Source organism: Natrix helvetica (assembly GCF_964273705.1).
Source record: "Natrix helvetica genome assembly, chromosome: 1".
Classification (NCBI taxonomy): domain Eukaryota; kingdom Metazoa; phylum Chordata; class Lepidosauria; order Squamata; family Natricidae; genus Natrix; species Natrix helvetica.
This window is the reverse complement of record NC_138548.1, coordinates 78886151-78898260: the sequence shown is the minus strand read 5'-3', so window position 1 is coordinate 78898260 and position 12110 is coordinate 78886151.

Below are 12110 nucleotides of genomic sequence, written 5' to 3'. Positions count from 1 at the left end.
AGGTGCAATTTATTCCGCAGGCATGTTAGCACGGCTATGGAAATTTCAACTCTGAATTACATCCTGTAAGTTCACCTAGTTGAAAGTTCATGATCTCTCCCCACACCCACAAATCCATCACATGTTCCAATCATCATCTTCCACGCTGGCATGTACACCCATCTTCTTCCGGCCAGGTGTCGAGGTGCTGAGACAAAAGATAACCTTGGCTTCTACAAAAGAATGTCAACAATCCATTCTACAATCCTACTCCTTTCTATTCCCCCCTCCCAACTACTACACTATTGAAACAGCATAGAAAATTATAAGAAAGTGTGGCAGGCCAAAGATCCTAAAAAGAACATAACTACAGGCCTGACAATTATCCACCTATGTTCTAATGAACAGATCTTACTCTGAGATGCATTGACCTTCAGGAAGCACCATGTGATTAGTAAGGGAATCTAGGTAGTTGCAAATTTATATCATTATTTCTGGTCCTAGTTTCTATGACAATGGGGGGGGGGAAGTTTCTTACCATTTTTCTTATGACTTCTTTCATATATGTAAACAGGGATTAACATATTTCTCCCTGATTTTTTGTCTCCAGACTGAGCATCCCTTCACCCTGTCCTCCCAGGATAAGTCCTAATTCTCTGGATCATCATTTTTGCTCCAGACCTGTTCCAACTGGTCAATATACTTCTAGAAATGTGATCCTTAATTAGTGCAGAAGGGAATAAGAACTCTGTGCAACATTGCTAGAGCGCTTCTTTTCATGCATCCCAGAATTGTATTAGCCTTTTTACAGCTGCCTTACACCGTTGAGTCACTTAGCTTATTGTCAGTGTTTCTGAGTCATGAATTCCCCATCTTGTGTTTGCTCTCTACATTTCTAATGCAATATCTGACAGAAATATAATACCTCATATGACTCCCCTTTCAATCCAGTCTTTCAGTTTTTCAGTTTAGATTCTATCTTATTCTGTAATGTTGAGTGTTGTCCAGGTTTCCTTTTTTGTTTTGTTTGCAAATGTTTTAACTAGTCTACCAATCTCATTATCTTGGTCATTAATAAAAATGAAGAATGTGGGCCTCTAGGCAGACTCCAATACTTTCAACAGAATTTCAGTGTTCTAATTCCCGAATTTCTGTGCAAGCATATTTTTCTTTATGTGCAGTGCAACATTTGCACCCTTTCTCTTGGATCTCTGCAATACACTGTAGCCCTTTAATGTTTTGGGCTAATTACAAGTAACAGCCCATCAAGTTTGAGTAATGCCTAACATATTTGTATTCTTAACTTGAGATCTGTAGCTCTCCCTGCAAGGCAAATATACTCTGTGCATTATAGAAACACCTGAGGCTTTGAGTACCACCTACTGGCATATTTGAGAAGCTGTGAGTCCCAATTCCACCTCCTGCTTCTTCCTTTCTTAGCTCCACTCCTTGGCTAGTTCTGTATTCAGTTCTGTACTTTTGCATCATCCGTTTTTTGTTCTCATTTAAGATGAGAACATTTTCTCATCTTCTTTATCCTGATAAGGATAATGAGGCATCTATCACTTCCCTCCCAGTTTTTGTAAGATATAATATGCCTTTTCTAAGGAATCTTCATGAAAATAGAACGATCCATTGTCAGATAATCCAAATATCACATCAGTGACATCTTTTGCATAGCAAGTTGTTGGTTCCTAAGATCCTATTTTCTGCTTCTTTGGATCTGCCATAGTAAATTTAACTCACTAAGAAATCCAACAACACATACATCTCCTCCCAGTGGCAGGGTTACATACATCTGAAACTTCCTGGAGGTTGTCTCTAATCAGTGGCAAGTTTATAAGATGAGAAAACATACAGGTGAAACTCAAAAAATTAGAATATCATGCAAAAGTTCATTTATTTCAGTAATGCAACTTAAAAGGTGAAACTAATATATGAGATAAGACTCATTACATGCAAAGCAAGATAGCTCAAGCCGTGATTTGTCATAATTGTGATAATTATGGCGTACAGCTCATGAAAACCCCAAATCCACCATCTCAGAAAATTAGAATATTACATACAATCAATAAAACAAGGATTGTACATAGAACAATATTGGACCTCTGAAAAGTATAAGCATGCATATGTACTCAGCACTTGGTTTGGGCCCCTTTTGCAGCAATTACTGCCTCAATGCGGCGTGGCATGGAAGCTATCAGTGCCTGTGGCACTGCTGAGGTGTTATGGAAGACCAGCATGCTTCAATAGTGACCTTCAGCTCTTCTGCATTGGTCAGTCTCATGTCTCTTATCTTTCTCTTGGCAATGCCCTATAGATTCTCTATGGGGTTCAGGTTAGGCAAGTTTGCTGGCCAATCAAGCACAGTAATCCCACAGTCATTGAACCAGGTTTTGGTGCTTTTGGCAGTGTGGGCAGCTGGAAAATGAAGTCAGCATCCCCATAAATCTCGTCTGCGGAAGGAAGCATGAAGTGCTCCAAAATCTCCTGGTAGACGGCTGTGTTGACCCTGGTCTTAATGAAGCACAGTGGTCCAAAGTCCTGTTGCTCCTTGGTCCAAAGTCCTCTTTTCTGATGAAAGCACCAAAAACTGGTTCAATGACCGTGGGATTACTCGGCTTGATTTGCCTGTCCATTCTTCCTCCATACTCTGGGTCCTTGGTTTCCAAATGAGATGCAAAAGTTGCTCTCATTAGAAAAGAGGACTTTGGACCACTTTGGAAGCTAAAAGGGATAGCCTCAAGTGGAGCTATCCCAAGTACTCTTTACCGAAGAGCTACTATCTCAGGGGAGTCCTCCCTGCCCCAAATATATTCAGCAAGGAAGTCAACACCTGGAGGTGGGGAGAATGATTGCTTAATTAATCCCAAACTAGCAGTTTACAGTGAATCCTTGGTCTCTTGCATCCAGGAAACCAAGAGTAAGAGTCACAAGGTTACATGGGTCTTAAAATGAATATTAAACAGAGACCATTTAATTATTCTCTAGTGGAAGGCCATAATTATAGAAATGAAATTGCTTTAGAACTAATAAGAATCAAGTTAACCACAGAGGGAAACTCTGGGTATCCTTCATGGTGTGAAATCACTAGATTATTTTGGGAAGAAATACAGTAGATTTTGTATGTGTGAGATAGAGTGGGGAGAAACTGATATTTGAACAATCTGAGCCAGAATTTACAAGAAGCGATAAAAATTGTAACAAATTCTTGAATTTTCAAAGCATGAACGTAGAGTAATTGTAGAAATCAATTACTCATTACCAGGCACAGATTGTCATAATAATAAAAATTTCATGTTACAATTAATTGTAAGAGTATAAAATGAAAGCTACAAAGATAACAAGGAAGAAAGGAAGGAGGGAGGGAAGGAAGGAATGGAGAAAAGGAAGACGCTTACATTTGTACAGGCAAACATAAGCATGATTACAAAATTGATTCAACTTGAATTCTTATTCAAAATAGCCGTGAGGTCATATTCTTCCCCATATTTGCCTTGGGTAGAATTTTCTCCATTTTTTGGTGTTCCCTTATTTACTCCTCCTGAAGCATTTCAGCTCTTCTGTCCAGAGACCTCTTGCCTTGCCAGATGCATCTCGGCATAGCAAATCTCTCAAGTCTCTTCCACAGATTTGACTCCAAGACAAATGATTAATACATAAGCATTGATTTATGGGTTTCAAGATACACACCTCTGGAATTCTAACTATGAGAAACTTGTTGAATTCAGTTTAGTAATCTTTAATTTACCCACTTTTATTCGAATAAAGCCAATTTTGTGTAGTAGTTAAGGCACAGGCAAGAAACAAGATCCTGAGTTCTAGTCTCTCCATAGGCACAAAGATGGCTGGGTGACCATGGACCAGGCCACCCTCTCAGTCCTGGGAAGAAGGCAGTGGCAAACTGCTTCTGAAATCTTGCCAAGAAAACTTCAGAGAATTGTCCAGATAGTTGCCATGAATCAACACTGACTTGAAGGCACACAGGCTTAGAATATGCAATAGGGACAAATGGATTTATCTGGCTTTTAATTGCTTTTTGGTATATTGCAAGCAAATTACATTGTTTTCAACATTTGTAAACAACATGAGAGGCTGTAATTCTAAAAAGCAGAACTTAAATAAGTGCCAAATAAAAATGTAATTCAAAAGAAGAGTTCTATGGGACATATCCATGATAACAGAACTGAAACTATGGTGCCAGGATCATTTCTAAACCATGCTTACACAGTCTTATATTCAACTATTCTAACTAAAAAAGTGCAGCTGAGCACTGATAGCATCCTCATTTCATGGGTTTGCAAAAGTGAATTCACCATAAATTGAAATCTTCTTCAAGAAATTTACCAAGTGATCAGTGCTCAAACATCAGAAGACGTAATGAAATTGCTTATCAGTCATTGCTACAATTATGGTAAAATGTTATATTTTAACAAACCAGGAGTCTTAATTCTTAATGAGACTATTCTCATAATATTGGAGAACTAGTTGGGATCTATCAATAAGGTGGCAAAATAATTAAGGACCAATTTCCACTCATTACATCCCAAGACTTTGATGGCAGGACCCTATGAATGATTTATGACACCAACTAGCATCACCCAGCTATTACCGAGGTGAAGTACAGTAAAGTCATCGTTATTTCAGCATAATGCTGAATGACACTAGAAGACTCTGCAATGGGGATCCTGCCAGAATCTACACAGAGCAAATCATCTTACCTACTCCCCAACATGGGCTCTCAGTGCTATTTCTTCCTCAACACCCCATTTTTTTTACTTACACTACTTTTCTAATCCAATGGCATTGTAATGTTTATCAATGGGAATAATTTTAAAGTTGTACAATTCGTTTTGGGATCTCTTATCTTAACACTCCAAGCATAGATGAGAGCGGCGCCTAGGAGCAGAGCCTTCTCTGTGGCGGGCCCAGCCCTGTGGAATGACCTCCCCCCGGATATTAGGACTACTACTGACCTCCGCTCCTTCCGTGTCAAGCTCAAGACCCACCTTTTCCAAATAGCTGGCCTGGCTCGACCATAACTTAGTAACGCTCCTGATGGGTTTTTAATTTGGTAATTTTATTAGGGGATTTTAAATTGTGTTTTTTAACTGTCTTTCACTTAAGTCCATCCTCCTCCATGCACATATGTATATGTCTCTGTTTTTGTATATATGTTTGTCTTATGTGTATTTTTATCTGCTTGATTGTACGCCGCCCCGAGTCCTTCGGGAGAGGGGTGCGGCTAATCAAATAAAATTATTATTATTATTATTATTATAGTAACATGTAGGCAGGAAATCTAAGCTAATGAGATTTTGGGTTATTTTCATTGGGCATCTATAGCAATAGCACTTAAGACTTATATACTGCTTCGTAGTGCTTTTACAGCCCTCTCTAAGGAATTTACAGAGTCAGCCTCTTGCCCCCAACAATCTGGGTCTTCCTTTTACTGACCTCAGAAGGATGGAAGGCCGAGTCAACCTTGAGCCAGTGAGAATCAAACACCTGTTAATCAGCAGAATTAGCCTGCAATACTGCATTCTAAACACTAAGCCACCACGTCTCACCACCCTATAAAAGTCACATATAATGTGAATAATGATACAATCTTTATTTTTTTAAACTGACATTCTTACATAATTGTGCAGGTGTGTATGCAGGTGTCAGCCTTTAAAAGAACAAGAGCAATCTGAACTAGCAGTGTCTTTCCTACTTACAGACCTGCATATCTCCATGTGCTTGAATTAAAAAGATAAATTGTATAGTGTGACTTTCCACCTTCTTTCCTTTTCCACCTTTTTGTTGTCATCAATTCTCAGTTCTTGTTGTCATCAATGTAATCTTACCAGCAGAACTCTCTGTCAGATAAATCTATTCAAAGATACAGGTATCTCATTCATGACAATGTCATCTAGGCAAGGAAATCCCGATACAGGTGAATTTATGTTAAGAACAAAACACATTCAAGGGTTTCATTAATATATCTGCCTCGGAAGCAGCAGCTACATTAAAAAAAATACTAGAAAATCAAAGTGATGCTTCAGAAATTAAAAGAGCCTCAGTACAGATCCTGCCCATTAAAAATATTTAAAGTTGCAATATTTTCCCATCTGTGGAGTTCCTCTTTTTGCTGCTGCTTGGGGCTGAGTCAGGAATTTGCCCTCTCGCCATTACCCAATAGAAGAAACACCCAAAGCAATGTTTGAACAGTATGTTCAGTAAAAATTGCAAACTTGTGGGAAGCATTAACACACCATTGTATAACCTTAAGTATCAAGAGCTTGGGTTTTTTGCAGAGGGGTAGGTGTTATATGTACACCCAGGTCCAGCTTATCGTCACTTATTCTCTCTCTCTCTCTCTCTCTCTCTCTCTCTCTCTCTCTCTCTCTCTCTCTCATCTATCTATCTATCTATCTATCTTCTATCTATCATCTCTCTCTCTCTCTCTCTCTCTGTCTCTATCTATCTATCTATCATCTATCTATCTATCTATCTATCTATCTATCTATCATCTAGCTATCTATCATCTATCTATCTATCTATCTATCATCTATCTATCTATCTATCATCTATCTATCTATCTATCTATCTATCTATCATCTATCTATCTATCATCTATCTATCTATCTATCTATCTATCTATCTATCTATCTATCATCTATCTATCTATCTATCTATCTATCTATCTATCTATCTATCTATCTATCTATCTATCTATCATCTATATCTATATCTATATATATCAACAGCTCCCTCAAATCACTTTCAACCAAACAGTACGGCACAACCGGTTCTTTGGGGTACATGAAGACCCAGTGAACTTAAAGTAACAGCAAAGCTTCACTGGTTATAATGCTCTTTCTCACTCTCATACATACATACACACACCCATCCACACTTACCCATGACCTTCTCAATTTGTTTGGGGATTTCTTATGTTTATGGTTTTCCCAGTTGCAATATATGGCTGTGAAAGTTGGATCATAAGAAAGGCTGAGTGGCAAAGAATTGAGGCCTTTGAACTATGTTGCTGGAGAAGACTCCCGGAGTCCCTTAGACTGCAAAGCGATCAAACCGGTCAGTCCTAGAGGAGATCAACCCTGACTGCTCTTTAGAAGGCCAGATCCTGAAGATGAAACTCAAAAATACTTTGGCCACCTAATGAGAAGGAAGGACTCACTGGAGAAGAGCCTAAGGCTGGGAAAGATTGAGGGCAAAAGAAGAATGGAATGACAGAGAATGAGGTAGCTATATGGAGTCACCAAAGCAGTAAGCGTGAGCTTAAATGGACTCCAGAGGATGGTAGAGGACAGGAAGGCCTGGAGGAACGTTGTCCATGGGGTCATGATGGGTCGGACACGACTTCGCAACTAACAACAGCAACAACATGTTTAACTCCAAGGATAGATGAGAGCAGAAACTCTTGTCTTGCTGGTTCCCAATACTGGGAGCTACTCTTGCCTTATGATCTTCAAATCTGGTAAGTGTTGATGTGGGGGAGAAGTCCCCACGTGTCCAGGCCTAACTTTGTCTGGTTCAGGTGACATTTTATCTTTTGTTTCCTTAATGACTCGATTCCTTTTTAACTACCTCCCTGAAGGGATCTTTTAGATTCCTGGCTCTTGTCCATCCCCCTTACATGCCCTTTTCATCTTTAGGTATGGCAGATTCAACTTAGTCTTACGCAGGGAGGTGACAGTGCATATATACAGTATCATCCAAAATATGCTTTCATTAAAAACAAGAGTAAAACTTTTTCCCCAATAGTGTTTTAAATTTCCAGGTGGTTTTAATTTAATTTTGATTAGTTTTAAAAGCTAACAATGCTTTCCAAATTATGAATGAAAAGCTAAATATATCTATTTTTAGTAGGAGTGAGAAACTTGTGTCTCTCGTTTATAGAATGCGTCCTTTCGGATTTTTTGCCAGGACGGTAGGGGAGTGTGGATGTTTTTGTCCAAATTGTAAAAGTGCAACAGTTCTTGACCTCAAGGAGAGAGAAAAAGATATAAGGAGGTGTGAAAGGCCAGAAACACCAAACTGTATAGCTAAATGGTGCCTCTGTGTGGTTATTCTCTGATGTTACAATTCTTAACTTTCTCTCTGGGTCAATGAAAGGCATAGAGCAGGGACTCTTCCATGGTACAATGTAAATATACATCACCTCTTAAAAACCCTTCTCTTCCTCTCAATTAAAGTGACATGGATCAGTCCTTCATGCTTACTGGCATAAAATTTGCTGCCCCTTTTGCGGAATCTCTATCTTACCACACAAATGGAAATGTCCTTATACCCTACACGAAAGACACAGTAGAGAAAAGGGTTAAAAGGTTTCCTATTCAGTAGGCATCACCAGCTGGTAAGAAAATAAACCACCTAGCAATCTTCTGAACAAAGAATGAAGCTGAGGAGGAAACAGGTTTTGACGGATCCTTAGATCTTATCAAATCTTGATCCATACTTTGAACAAGTTCCTAGCAATGAATCCCCATGCTGGGAAAACTGGAAGAATAGGAAGTGCTAGAAACAGTTAACAATTGTATGAGGATTCTAAGTGGTAAACAGAAAATCGTTTCTCTTTTCTGCTTTACTATGCAGTTCCTCTCCACCACTGCTGGTCAGCTGCTCATTGGTCTTACCCAGGTCCACAAATTGGTATTGGTTAGAAAAGCTAGTGGGTAAAGGAAGAGAGCAAAGTTAGATAGAAGCCAATTCATCTATTAACCAAAGAAGAATGCCCATGGAGGATAGCAGTGTCCAGCATTCAGAGAAGATATTCCTGTATTAGTCTAAAGGAGTCAATAGATACCAGGCTGATCTCATCCCTTAAGTTGAGAACATGGTTAGTTAAAGGCTGTTTGGCGATTGGTTGGGTAGCAGATGAAGGTAACATCCCAAGGGCATGGCAGAAAGAGATCACTGAATGTTATGCCATTAAATTCAATGGAAAAAAGATAGTAACAACCATCCATACATATTGACAAAATTGTCATCAGTCAACTGCAAAAGAGTTTTATTTGGAACATCTTACATCTTACAATGATACCTTTAACATCATCAAACAACATCTGCCTATCCCAGGTCCTTGGGAAGGACTCTATAGGTGGATAAAAATCTATTTCTAGTCTAATGAAAGGATTAGGGGTGACATGATAGCAGTGCCTCAATATTTGAGGGACTGCCACAAAGAAGAGGGGGTCAATTATTCTCCCCAATGCATCTGAAAGCAGAACAAGAAGCAATAGATGGAAACTAATCAACTAGTGAACCAACCTAGAGCTAAGGAGAAATTTTCTGACAGTGGAACAATTAATCAGTGGAACAGCTTGCCTTCAGAAGTTGTGGGGGCTTCATCACTGCACGTTTTTCAGAACAGACTGGACAGCCATTTGTCCAAAATGATATAAAGTCACCTGCTTGAACAGAGGGTTGAACTAGATCCCTTCCAAATGTGTTATTCTGTAAAATCCAATCTAAACATCTGGTTGACTATGCAACCATCACAATGTATTAAACTTGTATGCCATCTGAATCTCAATGACTCCAGGCACATCAAATTAGTTAAAATTAAAAAAATTACAATATTTATTTCTGATCTTTTCCTCTCAGATGATTCCAGTGGTTTATACCAGTAGGCCAAAAATATCTTAAATAAAATGATCACAATAGAAAAAAAACCAATAATACAATTAAAACATTTTTTTAAAAAAATAAACAAAAGAAAAGCGTTTAGTAGTCTAGTGTCAGGTGCTAGAAATCAGAAGCCAGGAGAGAGTTTAAAGATATTAGGCATTTATTCCATGCAACCTATACACACAAATCTATTCTGCTAGAGGTCAAGGCAAATTGATTCCAGATAAGAGTCAATGAACTTCAAGCAGGACTCCTATGGGGATATAGGGACTCCAAACTGTTGATACATTTGACCCCACCCTTAGGTTCAGCTGGGTCATCTACATTTGGTGTTATGCCTGTAAATTTATCAGTAAAGAGTCCGTTTATAGTGTGTGGATTAGCCAGTGTTCACTGAGAATATTTCAGAAATGGGCTACTGTTCCTAAGAAGGCTCTATTGTGATTACTACACTAGTAGTAGGGGGAGGGGAACCCTTCAGGTTGCTCCAACAAGTAAAGCCATTCCAGTTTAATTTAACTAATGGTGCTGAGAGAAGTGAGAAAGGAATCTTTTATGTACCTGTAGCTTAGAGAGGCTAAACGGGATTAACAGGATATGGGTCACTGAGATGGTAAAATCATTGCTAGCATATCAGGCTGCTGGTTGAACATACCTTTCTCCTCGTAACAAGCTAGAATTAGGAGTATTTCAAGCTATTAATCAATGTGTTTAATCTGATACAGACTCATTACATTCAACTAATTTTAAATAGATCACTTAACCAGCTGCACATTTTTAATAGATTACTTAACCAAATCATTTAACCAGCTTATGCCCTCCAACTTCCTAAGTATCTACCTTTCATCACATAACTTGTGTAGGAAGTTATCACCCAGCCCTCCCCCAGAAAAATGAAATATCCTAGGAAATATTGAAAAGGCAGAATATTTCTCTGGATGTGAAAAGAAACATGTTTCAAAAAGACAAGGTAACTCTCCCTGCAGCTTCCTGCCCCCACCTTTTGTCCATGAGCCATTAAAGGCCAAGCTAGTCCACTTTACATAATAAAGAGTTCTCCTCTTCAGATCCAGAGTGATGGGATTAAGGCAGGATAATATTGCCTTTTACTCAACTGACCACATGGCATCTGAGAACTCAACCAAACCTGGATTCAAAACTCAACCTAGAGGATTGCCCTTGCACGGGCCCATGGGAGTCTGGCAACCAATCAGAATACATTTCTTACACAGGAACAGGAAACAGATAGGTGGGGCTGAACAGATAACAAAAAGCCCTGCAAGACCTTCTTCAGCCTCTTCCCTTCTCTTCTCCACCAACATTGAAGCACGTGGTCACATTTTCTGTTCAGGACTCAAGCCATGTGGTCCTGTCCACCATTAAAACCATCTTTCCAAGCAGCCTCCATGTCTCCAGTGTCTTTTTCCCCACTTGGAACCGAACCCAGAAGGACATTTCTTCCAACACTTGAAAATCCTTATGGCAGTAGGAATATCATTAAAAAGTTAAAAAAAAAAGAATAAGGAGAAAATGCACTTATTGTGCTATATAGTATTTTATTTTTCCATTATAACATGTTCTTTTATTCAATGTGATGCCAGGCAGCATTCTTGAAAGATTATGGGAACTGAAATCCAGCCATCATCTGTGTTGGAAGGAAAATCCTCCTGGTTCAGTTACAAGCTGGGAGAAAGACGCAAGAAATAACATGGAGGCTGATTGAAAAAAGTTTATTGAGGAACAGAACCAGCACACACCTATAGAGAGTGCAGTTCTGGGACAGCTGACCAATTGGTTTGGTTTTACATGGCTTTTATAGAGTTTTTAAAGCATTTTGTAATCTGGAGGCTTGCTTTGTATGTTTTTATTATCTGATTGGTTTTACTTGTTTCCCCAAGTAAAAGATGGGTCTTAATTATCAGCTTCCTGAACCTAATCCTGTCAGGCATTGTAACTGATTTTATCCCCGTTATCTATTGCCTCTAGCCTGCCTTTCTTAAAGGGCAGGTATTGTTTTATGTCCTGTCCTCAATCCCATCACCTAGAAGTGTTTCTTTTGTCTTGTGAATAGGCTGGCTCAATCTTTCTTAATGTGCACAAAATATCTGCTGGGGTCTATTAAGAAATTAAGGACTGCATCTGCTTTTTGTCTTCCCCTTTGGGGAAATACAATATTCTGCCTCTTTTAATAGTCCCCAAAATATTTCATTCTCCTGGGGGGGGGGGGCTTCCCACATCTGCAAGAAGGAGATACCCGAGTTCTCATCCAAATTTCCACAAATTATCATTCAATAAATGCCAGATAACTGCAGGGCAAGTCTATTATCGGTTACAAATATACTTTATCCGGGTCTTAACAAGAACTTTAGCCAGCAATAAACACTAAGCCACACCTGCTTTCAGACTATTTCAAATAATTCAACTGCTCCGGTATCCAAACATCTGAAAAATGTACATTAGTTTCGAGAACAGGTGATGCTGGCTTGCCAGCTTTC